This window comes from Lipotes vexillifer, unplaced genomic scaffold (genome assembly GCF_000442215.2).
Source record: "Lipotes vexillifer unplaced genomic scaffold, Lipotes_vexillifer_v1.1 scaffold238, whole genome shotgun sequence".
NCBI classification, from domain to species: Eukaryota; Metazoa; Chordata; class Mammalia; order Artiodactyla; family Lipotidae; genus Lipotes; species Lipotes vexillifer.
This window is the reverse complement of record NW_006785665.1, coordinates 688,044-701,546: the sequence shown is the minus strand read 5'-3', so window position 1 is coordinate 701,546 and position 13,503 is coordinate 688,044.

Genomic DNA, 13,503 nt, shown 5'->3' with positions numbered 1-13,503 from the left:
TATTACTCAGCCATAAAAAGAAACAAAATTGAGTTATTTGTAGTGAGGTGGATGGACCTAGAGTCTGTCATACAGAGTGAAGTAAGTCAGAAAGAGAAAAACAAATACTGTATGCTAACACATATATATGGAATCTAAAAAAAGAAAAAAAAAGATTCTGAAGAACCTAAGGGCAGGACAAGAATAAAGACACAGACATAGGGAATGGATTTGAGGACAAGGGGAGGGGGAAGGGTAAGCTGAGACAAAGTGAGAGAGTGGCAAGGACATATATACACTACCAAATGTAAAATAGATAGCTAGTGGGAAGCAGCTGCATAGCACAGGGAGATCAGCTCTGTGCTTTGTGATCACCTAGAGGGGTGGGATAGGGAGGATGGGAGGGAGAAGCAAGAGGGAGGAGATATGGGGATATATGTATATGTATAGCCGATTCACTTTGTTATAAAGCAGAAACTAACACACCATTGTAAAGCAATTATACTCCAATAAAGATGTTAACAACAACAACAACAACAACAAAACCCACAACTTACTACTGAGCAATCATTGGGTCAGAAGGAAGTCAAAAGAGAAATAAAAAAACTGAGATGAAAAAAAATTGAAATGTACCAAAACTTGTGGGATACAGCTGTTCCAAGTTCTACATCCACAATTCTGTCATGTGACATACCACATTAACAAAATGAAGGTTAATAATCTCAATAAATGAAGAAAGAGCTTTTGAAATAATTCAACATTCATTTATGATAAAAACTGTCAACAAAGTTGGCATGGAAAGAGTACCTCAATATAATCAAGGTCATATATGACAAGCCCACAGCTAACATCATACTCAACACTGAAAAGCTGAAAGCCTTCCTCTATGATCAGGAGCTAGATAAGGATGTCCACTCTCTCCACTTTTATTCAATATGGTATTGGAAGTCCTAGCCAGAACAAATAGGCAATAAAAAGAAATAAAATGTGTCCAAATTGGAAAGGAAGAAGTAAATCTTTTACTATTTGCAGATGACATGATATTATGTATAGAAAATCCTAAAGACTTAATAAAAAAACTGTTAGAAATAATAAATGAATTCGGTAAAGTTTCAGGATACAAAATCAATATAAAAAATCTGCTGCATTTCTATACCCTAATAAACTAAACTATCAGAAAGAGAAATAAAGAAAACAGTCCTGGGGCTTCCCTGGTGGCGCAGTGGTTGAGAGTCCACCTGCCGATGCAGGGGACACGGGTTCGTGCCCTGGTCAGGGAAGATCCCACATGCCGCGGAGAAGCTGGGCCCGTGAGCCATGGCCGCTGAGCCTGCGTGTCCAGAGCCTGTGCTCCGCAACGGGAGAGGCCACAACAGTGGGAGGCCCGTGTACCGCAAAAAAAAAGAAAAAAAAAGAAAAAAAAAAAGAAAACAGTCCCATTTACAATTGCATCAAAAATAAAATACTCGGGAATAAATTTAACCAATTAGGTGAAAGAACTGTATATTTAAAAGTTCAAGTACTAATGAAGGAAATTGAAAATTAAACAAACATGGAAATATATATCATATTCATGTACTGGCAGAATCAGTATTTTTATTTTATTTTAAATTTGTATTGGAGCATAGTTGATTTACAATGCTGTGTTAGTTTCACATGTACAGCAAAGTGAATCAGTTATATATATATATACAATACTTGTCTTTTATTCAGTATGACAATCTCTATGTCCATCCATTTTGCTGCTAATGGCATTATTTTGTTCTTTTGTTCTTTTTCATGGCTGAGTAATATTGCATTGTGTGTGTATACACACACACACACACACGCACACAATATATATATATATCTCACATCTTCTTTATTCATTCATCTGTTGATGGACATCTAGGTTACTTCCATGTCCTGGCTATTGTAAATAGTGATGCAATGAACGTTGGGGTGCATGTATCTTTTCAAATTATGGTTTTCTCTGGGTATATGCTTAGGAGTGGGATTGCTGGGTCATATGGTAGTTCTATTTTTAGTTTTTTAAGGAACCTCCATACTGTTGTCCATAGTGGCTATACAAATTTACATTCCCACCAAACAAAGTAGGAAAGTTCGCTTTTCTCCACACCCTCTCCAGCATTTGTTGTTTGTAGAGTTTCTGATGATGCCCATTCTAACTGGTGTGAGATGATACCTCATTGTAGTTTTGATTTGCATTTCTCTAATTTTTAGTGATATTGAGCAGCTTTTCATGTGCCTCTTGGCAATCTGTATGCCTTCTTTGGAGAAATGTCTATTTAGGTCTTCTGCCCATTTTTTGATTGGGTTGTTTATCTTTTTGATATTGAGCTGTATGACCTGTTTGTATATTTTGGAGATCAATCCTTTGTCTGTTGATTCATTTGCAAATATTTTCTCCCATTCTGAGGGTTGTCTTTTTGTTTTGCTTATGCTTTCCTTTGCTGTGGAAAAGCTTTTAAGTTTAATTAGATCCCATTTGTTAATTTTTGTTTTTAGTTTCATTACTCTAGGAGGTGGATTGAAAAAGATCCTGCTGTGATTTATGTCAGAGAATGTTCTGCCAGTATTTTTAAAATGTTCATACCACCCAAAGCAATCTATAGATTCAATGCAATCCCCATCAAAATTCCAATGGAATTTTCATAGAAATTGAACAAATAATCCCAAAATGTGTATGGAACCACCAAAAACCCTGAATAGCCAAAGCAACCTTGAAAAAGAAGAACAAAGCTAGAGGTATTACACTCCCTGATATCAGATTATATTGTGGAGCTACAATAATTAAAACAGTATGGTTTTGAAGTGGAACTTCATCATAATAAAAGGTTTCTGTGCAGCAAAGGAAACCATCAACAAAATGGGAAGGTAATCTACAGAGTGGGAGACAATATTTTCAAATCATATATCTGATAAGGAGCTAATATCCAAAATATATAAAGAATTCATACAACTTAACAGCAAAAATAAATAAATAAACAATCCAATTTAAAAATGGGCAGAAGATCAGAATAGCCATTTTTCCAAAGAAGACATACAAACGGCCAATAGGTATCTGAAAAAGTGCTGAACATCATTGATCATCAGGGAAAGGTTAATCAAAACAACAATGAGATATCACCTCACACCTATCAGGATAGGTATTATCAAAAAGACAAGAAAAAACATGTTGGTGAGGATGTGGAGAAAAGGGTAGAACTACCATATGATTCAGCAATTCCACTTCTGGGCATTTATTTGAAGGAAATAGAAACACTACCTCAAAAATATATGCACCTGTATGTTCACTGCAGTATTATTTACAATAGCCAAGATATGAAAACAACCTAAGTGTCCATCGATGGATAAAAAGATAAAGAACTTGTACATACGCACAGTGGAATATTATCAGCCATAAAAAAGATGAAATCTTGCCATTTGTGACAACATGTGTAGACCTCAAGGGCATTATACTAAGTGATACAAGTCAGACAGGGAAAGACAAATACCATGTGGCCTCTCTTAGGTGTGGAATCTGAAAGAGGCAGGGGGTTTAGGGTGGTAGAAATAAGGGAATGAAAAGAAAAAAGGAAAATAATGTACAAGTCTTTTTGTAAGCAGCCTTTGGCAGGAAAGAGCTCTTCGCAGGAGGCCCCTTTTGTCTTGTCACAAAACTTAAACCAGGCACCCCTATGCTGTACTCATCTCTAGCCCTAGCACAACTTTCAAATCTTTTGATCACACAATACCTTGCTTAACCTGTTGGTTTTTTCTGTAGATCAAAGAAGTAGAAATGAAGAATAAGTAATTAACAGATGATCAGATCTCTTCCTTAGCATCCTTTTCAGTAATCTCGCGAACAAACTGTGTGAACAAGACAATATCAAAAGAAAGATCACAAGAATTTGACAAGCCTGCACACAAACCTGCATGCAGTGGGGGATGGCAACGACTCTGACCCCCTATCTCAATGATTAACTGAGATAACTTCCCCTTTTCCCTTTAAAACTTTCATGGCTGAGCAGAATCTTGGGAGGCAATTTTTGGGGAACACTGAGTCCACCATCTCCCCAGACTGCCGGCATTCTGATTAAAAGCAACTTTCCTTCCTACCAACATTTGCCTCTCTTGAGTATTGATTTTTGAGTGGTGAGCAGCTGGACCTGATTTGGTAATACTTTAAGAAAATTGTAAAATTTATTGACATGAAAAAGCTGGATAAATGGAGAGTTATATCATATTTGTGGATAGTAACACAATAACATAATGACCTTAAATATTACCACATTAATCAACAAATTCAAGATGAAAAAAAGAAAGAAGAGAAGTAACAGAAGTTTAAGAAGTGTGGAAGGAAGTGACCTGGACACCCAATAACACTTCTCTAGTAACATCCTGATGAGTTAAGTATAAATGAATCAGAAAGAAATGGATTTTTTTTCCCTTGAAATACACATGAGTTTAAATACCAAGGAAACATATGCTTGGAAAAAATGTTTTGTTAAAACTCCTCCTCCCCCAAAAAGTTTCATTGAAGATGGAGTTTTGTTTTTCACTCTTTTCGTCATTTGTGGTTTGTCTCAGAAAGTAAAATGTGGTAGATGTGCTTTTATTCTGAACTGAAAGTGATGTTTATCCTGATAGCTTACCATATATTGGATGCTTGCTGTAATACAACATCACATCAGGTACTATGTATATATTATTTTATTTAATCTTTGCTTCAACACGAAAACAGTTAAACAGTGAAATAACACAGGCAATGTTCTGTCAAGTGGGTATTATTGTCCTCATTTTACAGATGAGGAAAACTGAAGCTCAAAGAAATTAAGTACCTTAATTTCAAGTACCTTGTAAGCCCAAAGACTCAAAGACAGTAAGTAGTAGAGTCAGGTCTGGAGCCCAGATCTGTCTGAGAATGAGCATAACCAATCCAATACAGATATTCAACAGTCATTAATATTTGAATGGGAATCTAGGTAAAGCACCCCTCTAAAGCCATCTGTAGCAGCAACAGTTTCCATGGTTAAATGGTTATCTCAAGGGCAATATTAAGGACCTATTCTGGGTTCCTGATGGCAGGAAATGGAAACTTGGTATTCTGAAGTTTATAAGTAAGCACTGTACTATCTATAACAGTACAAATTAGAATGAAAGGCTTTTGAAGGACAAAGGGAGAGACATATTTAAAGTAGGATGTGAGGAATTAACCACAGTAATCTCATGATCACTGGATAAACCTTTCAGTTCAAGGGGTCCGTCAATCAATATGGAAAAGGGTTGGAACCTCTCAGGTGCTCTGGCTATAGGCAGCTGGAGGAAAAAGTGTCAGATACAGTGATGAGAGAGGATTGACAGAGATGAAGAGGGAGTGTTGCAGCATAAACAAATCTGGACAAAGGGAGAATTTAAATATTACCATCAGGTCATTTTCCTGAAGGAAAATCTAACCGGCAACGTTCTGTCGTGACAGAGAGGTAAAGGAGCACAGGCTCTGTTACCAGAGAGACTCAGAGCTCTGCCACTTACAAGAGGGATGATCACGAGCAAATTATCAAACTTGATCCCAAGTTTCTTCATCTTTATAAAGGAGACAACACCACCCATCTTATTAGGTTGGTGCCAGCCTATTCAAAACCCAGACCTGCATGAAACCAAAATCTGCTGTTCTTTCAAACTTCTATTGACTTTCTACACTACAGCCTTTTTACCTAATTGTCTTTATTTGTGGTAATTAATGCTTATTAAAAATCACTGGGTGAATGCCTATATATTTAATAACTCTGTTGAAGTATAATTTTCAATGATAAAATCCATTTGTTTTATCACCGCAATCTGATTTTTAAAAAATTTCCACTACCCCAAATAGAAACTTGGCACCCATTTGTACTCTCCATTCCCACCCACAGCCCCAGGCAACAGATTACTAATTTACTTTCTTTCTCTATAGATTTGCCTATTCTGAGCATAGAAATTGATTCATACAATATGTGGTCACTTAGTATGCTTCCAAGGCTCATCTGTGTTTTAGCATTCATCAGTACTTTGTGAATGTATGCTTTGATTTTTGAACCTTCTTGGCTAGGATTACAAGGTTTGTTAAGAATCTCCTTGAATATTTCAGTTTCCTTTAAGGTACTGTCTACATCAACCTGAGTCTGATAAACAAGAGCAACAGCCAGAGATAATAAAGAAAGAACATGTCTGATATCCCCCGTTAAACTTTCTAGGGTTCTGAGGTGAGAAACCCATGCTTGTGGGTCACTTTGCATACTTGCTACCATTTTCCCAACCATGTCCAGAAGGAATATTAGGTCAGATTAGGCTGCCCTTGACTTCTGTCTTTGAATGCTGGACATTCTTTTTGTGTGCTGTAGCTTTGCTACCTTGAACAGGTAGCAAAGAACAAAAGCTCCCCAGCTTTCCAACTTTTTGCTAGTTCTCCAGTCTATGTCCATTCCTCCACCTAATTCAACTTCTGAATACCCTCTATTCATTACTTCATATTGATTTTTATTTCTTATTAGTTTATCTACCTGGTTTCATCTAGAAAAAGTAATCAAAACAGGCACCCATCATTGGGTTTGTCAAGCAAATCTCTCCCCATCTTAAGATACATGCTGGACCTGCCAAGGTGACTCCACACAAAGACCCTTCTCCTTTCTGTGTTTTTTTTCCAACTTGGACATCCCAATACACCAACTGCCTTGTGTATTCAGACTCTGATCATTGGCCAGGGAGGAAGCTTGTTGTATGGGAAGAATATTCGTATTCGAATTGGATAGACATGAAACTGAATCTTAGCTCTGTCAGTTACCATCTGGGGGACTTTGGGCAAACAATGCAAGATTTTGAGTCCCAGTTTTCTCATTTATAAAGCAGGTATAAATTATACTTCTCTTCTAGTTGTCAGCATTAAATGTTTGCAAAGTGTATGTCACAAGAACATAGTAGATGCTGCATAAATGGCAGTTATGAAGTTTATTAGCCTGCCACCCTGAACTCAGCTCTTTTTTCCATTCATGTAACCGAGCAGGACCCTATGGGGCTTTCCCATGACAGACCCCTCCCCCATATCCTTGGCTTTAACTGCTCTCCGAAGTACCCAGATAATAGTATCTCATGCATATTTCCTGAGTTTTTCAGATGCTAAAAACCACCACCAAATGGAAGAAATTAACTACTTGGTGATCATGAGCACATAGCACACAGACCTACTGGCGCGCAAGGGCTGGTAAAGTTAACCGCCCTGTTACTTCAACATCAACCAATCAGAGAATTTTGCACGAGCTGATCACATACACTGTTACCACCCCCATCCCCCAGCCTGGACTTTAAAAATGCTTTTGCGGAGTTCGGGTTTTGGGGTGGGGCATGAGCCACCCATCTCTTTGCGTGGCCCTGCAATAAACATTTCACTGCTCCAAACTCTGACGTTTCAGTTTGTTTGGCCTCACTGTGTGTTGCGGATATGAACTTGTGTTAGGTAACATTCTCCAAGGCTGCCCTCACCCCGGGGCTTTCAGATCCAATTGCCTTCTAATCCCAGCACTAGCATAATCACAAATTCCAATGACAGGTTCAAATATTTAGTTAGAAAGCATTTAGAAAAAGAGAGAACTTGTTCTGGGCCTGTTTGATTCTGGAAGGTCCATTGGAGAAGACCTCTGACTAGCCACTTACGACTTGCTGGAAGCATCACAACTACATCTGGTTTCATGAACATATGATCTGTACAGTCACACAGGACCCTACATTTATTTATAAAGGCCCTGAGCTGGGTCTAACACTCTGCTGTTGCCGTCTTGAAATTTCTAATAATTTTATCTTTAAATTGTGTTTTGTAAATGAAGTCTGACAGAGCAATGGAGTCAGCACATGAGCAGAGAAGATACTTGCTATAGGTGTGTCCACTTTCCTTGCTGCCCAAATGCAAATAGCATTCAAATACCCCAGGAACACAGAATTCCTGTTGCATCCACAATATGTGTGAGTCAGCAAGACTCAAAGGGAGTACAAAGTAAACATATTACATCAGTGACTAACAGCCCTGAGAAGCCATGCTTTCCGTTTGAACCAGAACTTGCTTTAAACATAGTAAGAAGGCAATCGTGTTCTAAGAAACTTCAACAACCAAGGAACCCTAATATAAGGTACTTCCCTATACTAGCTAATCAAGTAAGCTGAAAATAACATAAAAGAAAAGGGAAAGATATGACAATCTCTATATTTCAGTCTTTCCTTACTTGTCAGTAGTCTAAAGATAGAAAGTGTTGGCATAATGTGCTCATATTAAGAAATGAAATTTTAAAAGTTGAGAGGTTTTGTTTTGCAGAATTTCCACTGTTCTCAAAAGAACAAAATACATATGATGAGTGAACTATGAAATACAAATTGTCTAATTTCTGTGGTTCTACATGAGTGAAATACTCTCACATTTGCAGTTAAAGCTGGCATTGCAAAATATAAAGGTGAAACATAAAATTCATGCTAATGATTTAAAATTTTGTTTTTTCTTTTCTTATAATGACCTTAAATAGCATGACAAGAAGAGACAGAGACCATGGAAAAAAGAAAAAAAAAAGCTTTATATTTTAGTACATTTAGCATCACTTTTTTTCTCTTGGTTTTTGAACAAAGGGTCTTGCATTTTCACTTTTCACTGGGCCACAAAAGTTATGTAACATCCTGCATCTAACTCTGCTCTCTTCTTGGTGGTCTTGAATAACTTCCTGGGGAGAACTTGGGCAACTTGTGCTCTTAGGGAAGGAGGCCCTATGCAAATGAGCTAACTTCTTTTCATAATGAAAATTCTCATTTTTTTAGCCAGAAAATAATAGAAGCCAACTGGTTTGAGGCTTTCCCCTTACCCCTCCAGCTTATGTAAATTTCTGAGGTGTTATTTTTCCATGCCTCTGGGAAGTCCGAAGACACAACACATTTTTGCATAAACATAAATGATATATTTATCCTGGGGTTCCTCTTTCTGAGACTCTTGAACTGACATTTGGGTGGGGGCTGTTTTTACATCTTATCTCAAGGTCATGCTTAGCTTTAGAGATTTTATTAAATATAATAAGCAAGAAACTGGTATGGAGCTAATGAGAACTGAAGGCTGATGGTGTGCACAGCAGAATCACCAAATATACAAGATTGAAATATTGTAGAGATTATCTAGGTAAACATTTTAATGACTCAAGAGTGAAGGCAGGGAATTTCAAATTGTTTAAAGAAAAAAAAAGTCTAGGCCACAAAGTGATTGGCCAGGAGGAGAGAAATCTGAATGTGAATCTTAAATTTTCTTCAAGTTTTTTTGGTAAATAAAATCCTGGCACGTAAAATGCAGCACTGAGAGGAGCTGGGTGAGTCTGCACTTATGCCAAGGAGTTTTTATGATACTTCAGTCTGTCTTCATCTATGGCATCGTCATTCCCTTGGTTGCCTAAGCCAAATTCCTGGGACTTGTCCTAGATGCCTTCCTTCACCTCCAATCAATAACTGCTTTTACTGAGTTTCCTATAAAACAAGGTGTGTGCCCCTCCCCTCTACTACATCTGTGGCTCTGCCCTGTTCATCTAACCTTGATGACAGTAACAGTACCTAACCACTCTCCCTGTCTCCAGGCTCTCCCACCATGAAGTTGTCTTTGACACAGCCACTAGAAAGATCTCTCTGGAGGACAAATCTGAGACACATGGTTTGACTAAAACATCTGTGGTTCCCTGTGGTTACAAGATAAAGCTCTTGATGGCACCAAGGCTACTGGGATCTCTCCCTTTCCAGACTGACCCAATTTTCCAGTAAACAGAGTTTTACTTTGCAAATGTACTAAACTGCTTGTAAGTTCCTGAACACATTTTTCTGTTTTATGCCTGTGCACATTTTCTATGTCTGCTCAAGTCCTTTTCTTCATTCCCTAGCCCATCCTTTCTGTGTCTAGTTTTCCAACTCAGTTTCCTTTTCCTCTTCTTTCTATTCTTCCTTCCTCCTCCTCCGACGGCTAACATTTATTAAATGTTTACTGTGTCTAGGCACTATGCTTAAGACTCCACACTTTTAATCCTCACAGCAAGTTTATGAACTAGATTCTACAGTTATTCCCATTTTTAATCTCTAAGGAGTTATTTGAATAACTTAACTAAGGTTACATAGCTATGAACTGTGACCTGGATCTGAACTCAGATCTGGTTGGCTCCCACATGTTAATACTCTCTTAATCACTGTGTACTATCTCTTCCAGAAAAATTTCCCTTGGTTGAGTCGGGCAGTGACTGGCTGGGATGTTCACCAGATCTGTGTCTTCTGCTTCCCGGGCCACAGGTGGATTGCTTTTCCCACCCCTGAGTTAGGCAAGGAAACTGTGGCTAAGTTCTGGTCAATGGACTATGGGAGGAATGAGTGCATGCCACTTTCAGGGCTGGCCCCTAAAGTCTCTCTGGTGACCTTCCACACTCTCTCTCTTTTTGCAAAGAAATTGGAAGCCCAGAAGATGACAGTATCATGAGATGTAAGCAGCCTAGGTTCCTGAATGACTGGGTGGAGCACAGTTTTGCCCTTCATCCTGGGAGCAAGTGATGCTTTGTTTGGAAAGCTCCTAAGACTTCTAGGGTCATCAGTTACAACTGTTTTTTGTTTTTACTTTTTTTTTTTTGGCTGCATTGGGTCTTCATTGCTGTGCGCCACAACTCTAGTTGTGGTGAGCAGGGCTACTCTTCGTTGTGGTGCATGGGCTTCTCATTGCGGTGGCTTCTCTTGTTGCGGAGCACAGGCTCTAGGCTGTGGGCTCAGTAGTTGCAGCATGTGGGTTCAGTAGTTGCGGCTCATGGGCTCTAGGGCGTGAGGGCTTCAGTAGTCGTGTGCATGGGCTCAGTAGTTGTGGGTCGCAGGATCTAGAGTGCAGGCTCAGTTGTTGTGATGCATGGGCTTAGTTGCTCTAAGGCATGTGGGATCTTCCTGGACCAGGGATTGAACCTGTGTCCCTTGCATTGGTGGGCGTATTCTTAACCACTCCACCACCAGGGAAGTGCTGTTAACACTGTTAATGTTACTTTCCCTAGCACATGGGCTAAGTGCTCCGTCTAATGTTACTTTCATATTATATGGGAATTATCTCCTTATGTATCCATCTCTTCCAGTAAGATGTTTGGAAACATCTTAAGGGGAAACACTTTTTCTGATCAATCTTTATGTTTGGTATATTAAGTACACAATAAATATTTGTTGACCTAGAAAATACATCAATGGCTTACTACATACTAATATTAATAATATGTTTTGAATGCTTATATGCAAAAGGCACATTATCAAGCACATATTCATTGCTTTATATAATTCTAATAATTCACAAGTGTTAATTAAGTGCTTACCATGTATTGTGTATTGGGCTCTGAAAGAGGCCCTAGGGATACATTAGTAAACAAAACAAAGTCCCTGTTTGCATAGAGCATAAATTATACTTTGGGTAATCAGGTAATAAACAAATAAGAAAAACTCTTAGAATGTCAGATGGTAAAAGTGCTTTGGAGAAATATGAAATAGCATAAGAAGAAGAGGAATTAATGGGGGTTAGGAGATGTGGCTAACTTAAATGGGTGATAAGGGAAGACCTTGTGGGGATTATAACATTTGAGTAAGGTTGACAGGAAACAAGTAGTGGTTATCAGGATGAAATCATTACAAACAGAGGGAACTGCTAGGACAAAAGCCTTGAGTAGGAATGTGCTCACAATGGCTGTACAAGGTACATAGCATCTTCATTTCACATAGAAAGAAACTGAACCCAGAAAATTTAAGTAACTTATCAAAGAACTTATAAGTGGCGCATTCAAGGCTTGAACTGAAATCTTTTGGATTTAAAAGTCCATATTCATTCTGATACACTCTCCAGCCTGTGACTTTTACTAGTTACACTAAAAGTACACACACACACACACACACACACACACCATTCTAAAAGAACTGTCATGGAAGGTCATGATGAATGGCTTTCTTAATACCAATGCTTTCTATGTGACTTCTTACTCAATAGAGACTAGAAGGGTGAAGCTAGGGTTTCTGCATGTAGCCTCTCCTTCACTAAACAGATCACCTGCCAGATCTAGAAATGGACTTCGGTGTAATGAAATTGCAGCTGTGAGCTCTTCTGGAAGATGCATGGTAGAGTTGGATGTTTTGATTTTTCTGAGCTGCAGAAGGAGAGGCTTTTGTGTTGAATGGAAGTTATAGCAGGTTCTCAGTTTTGGAACTTTGCCAGTAGCAGCTGAGATCCTGTGGATCTTGCAGTGGCTGCTCTCTTGCCAGGCCAAGTTGGCAGTTTTATTCTGGGAGTTGCCCTTGGAGGCTCAGCCTAGAGCCTCATTCTCCAACCTGCCCCTTAATACCCCATATTAAATCCCTTTCAGGCGTCCAGTTTGTTTTAAGTTGTACATATATAGCTTGCTCATCTATTTTGGTACCACGATTCAAAGTCCTTTTCAGCCATAGTATTCTAATTACCATTCTGACCTTGCGTCCTATTATAGTAGACACACCTTCCTTGGACTCTGCTACACTGAACTCCATCATTATCAGGGAGCTTATTTCAGAAGTGGTATCTTCACCTTTGCCTATTTCTATTATGCTTCACAAAGATGCTTGGACTTTTATCACTAATGTATTTTTCACTGCTATGTGTGGAAAGGGGTGTCCTCTAGGCCCTCTTGGGAGATATAGTCAGAGTGTATGCAAGTGGGTCATATGTGATAAATCCACTTCAGCAATCTCATTTATATTAATATTTGAATCTTTCCACTACATTATACCAATAAATAGTTGCTATCTCAACCTCATTTAACCTAGGCCACTGTTGAGTATAATTTTTGATCCTCCAAGAGAGCAACTATTTAGGGCCACTCCTAGCTGCTTGTGTTCATATACTGAATCCAGGATCTCTACCAATTGAAACTATATCAATTAATTTAGCCCCAAAGAAAATTACCTTCCTCCATCCCTAGTCTACTATCCTCAGCAAAATATCCAGGTTTTTGCTATTATAAGTTCATAAATGTAAAAAATTCTCTTAACATGTTATCCTTCCTTTTCTGGGTTTTGCAGTATTATTGGCCCTCTACAGCATATTGAGATAGTCCTCTCAAAGTAAGATTAGTTATTACTGCATTCTGTTAAGAAAGAAGCCCAACCCAGACCTCTGGATATTGGAAGCAACATATATCATACTGGTGGCCCTGTTCTGACTCAATAACTGAACTGCCCATAAAGCTGTTATCTTTGAGAGAGTCCTTGAGAAAGGAAGAGTTCTTCAGCTGATCTAGGCTAGAGTTCTGTCCTTGGCTTTTATGACCTAGCATACCCAAAAGGTCCAAAAGTGCTAAGGCTGATTAGGATGTTTTGTGGATGCTGTAGCAAGCCTAGACAGGAGAATCACAGTCAATGACCCTAGGGTTTTGGAGCAAACCTATGCCCTCTTCAAGTAACTACCATCTTTTTGCAAAAGCTCTTGGGTAGCCTTGCTTAGGTAGTCACTGAACACTTGAACAT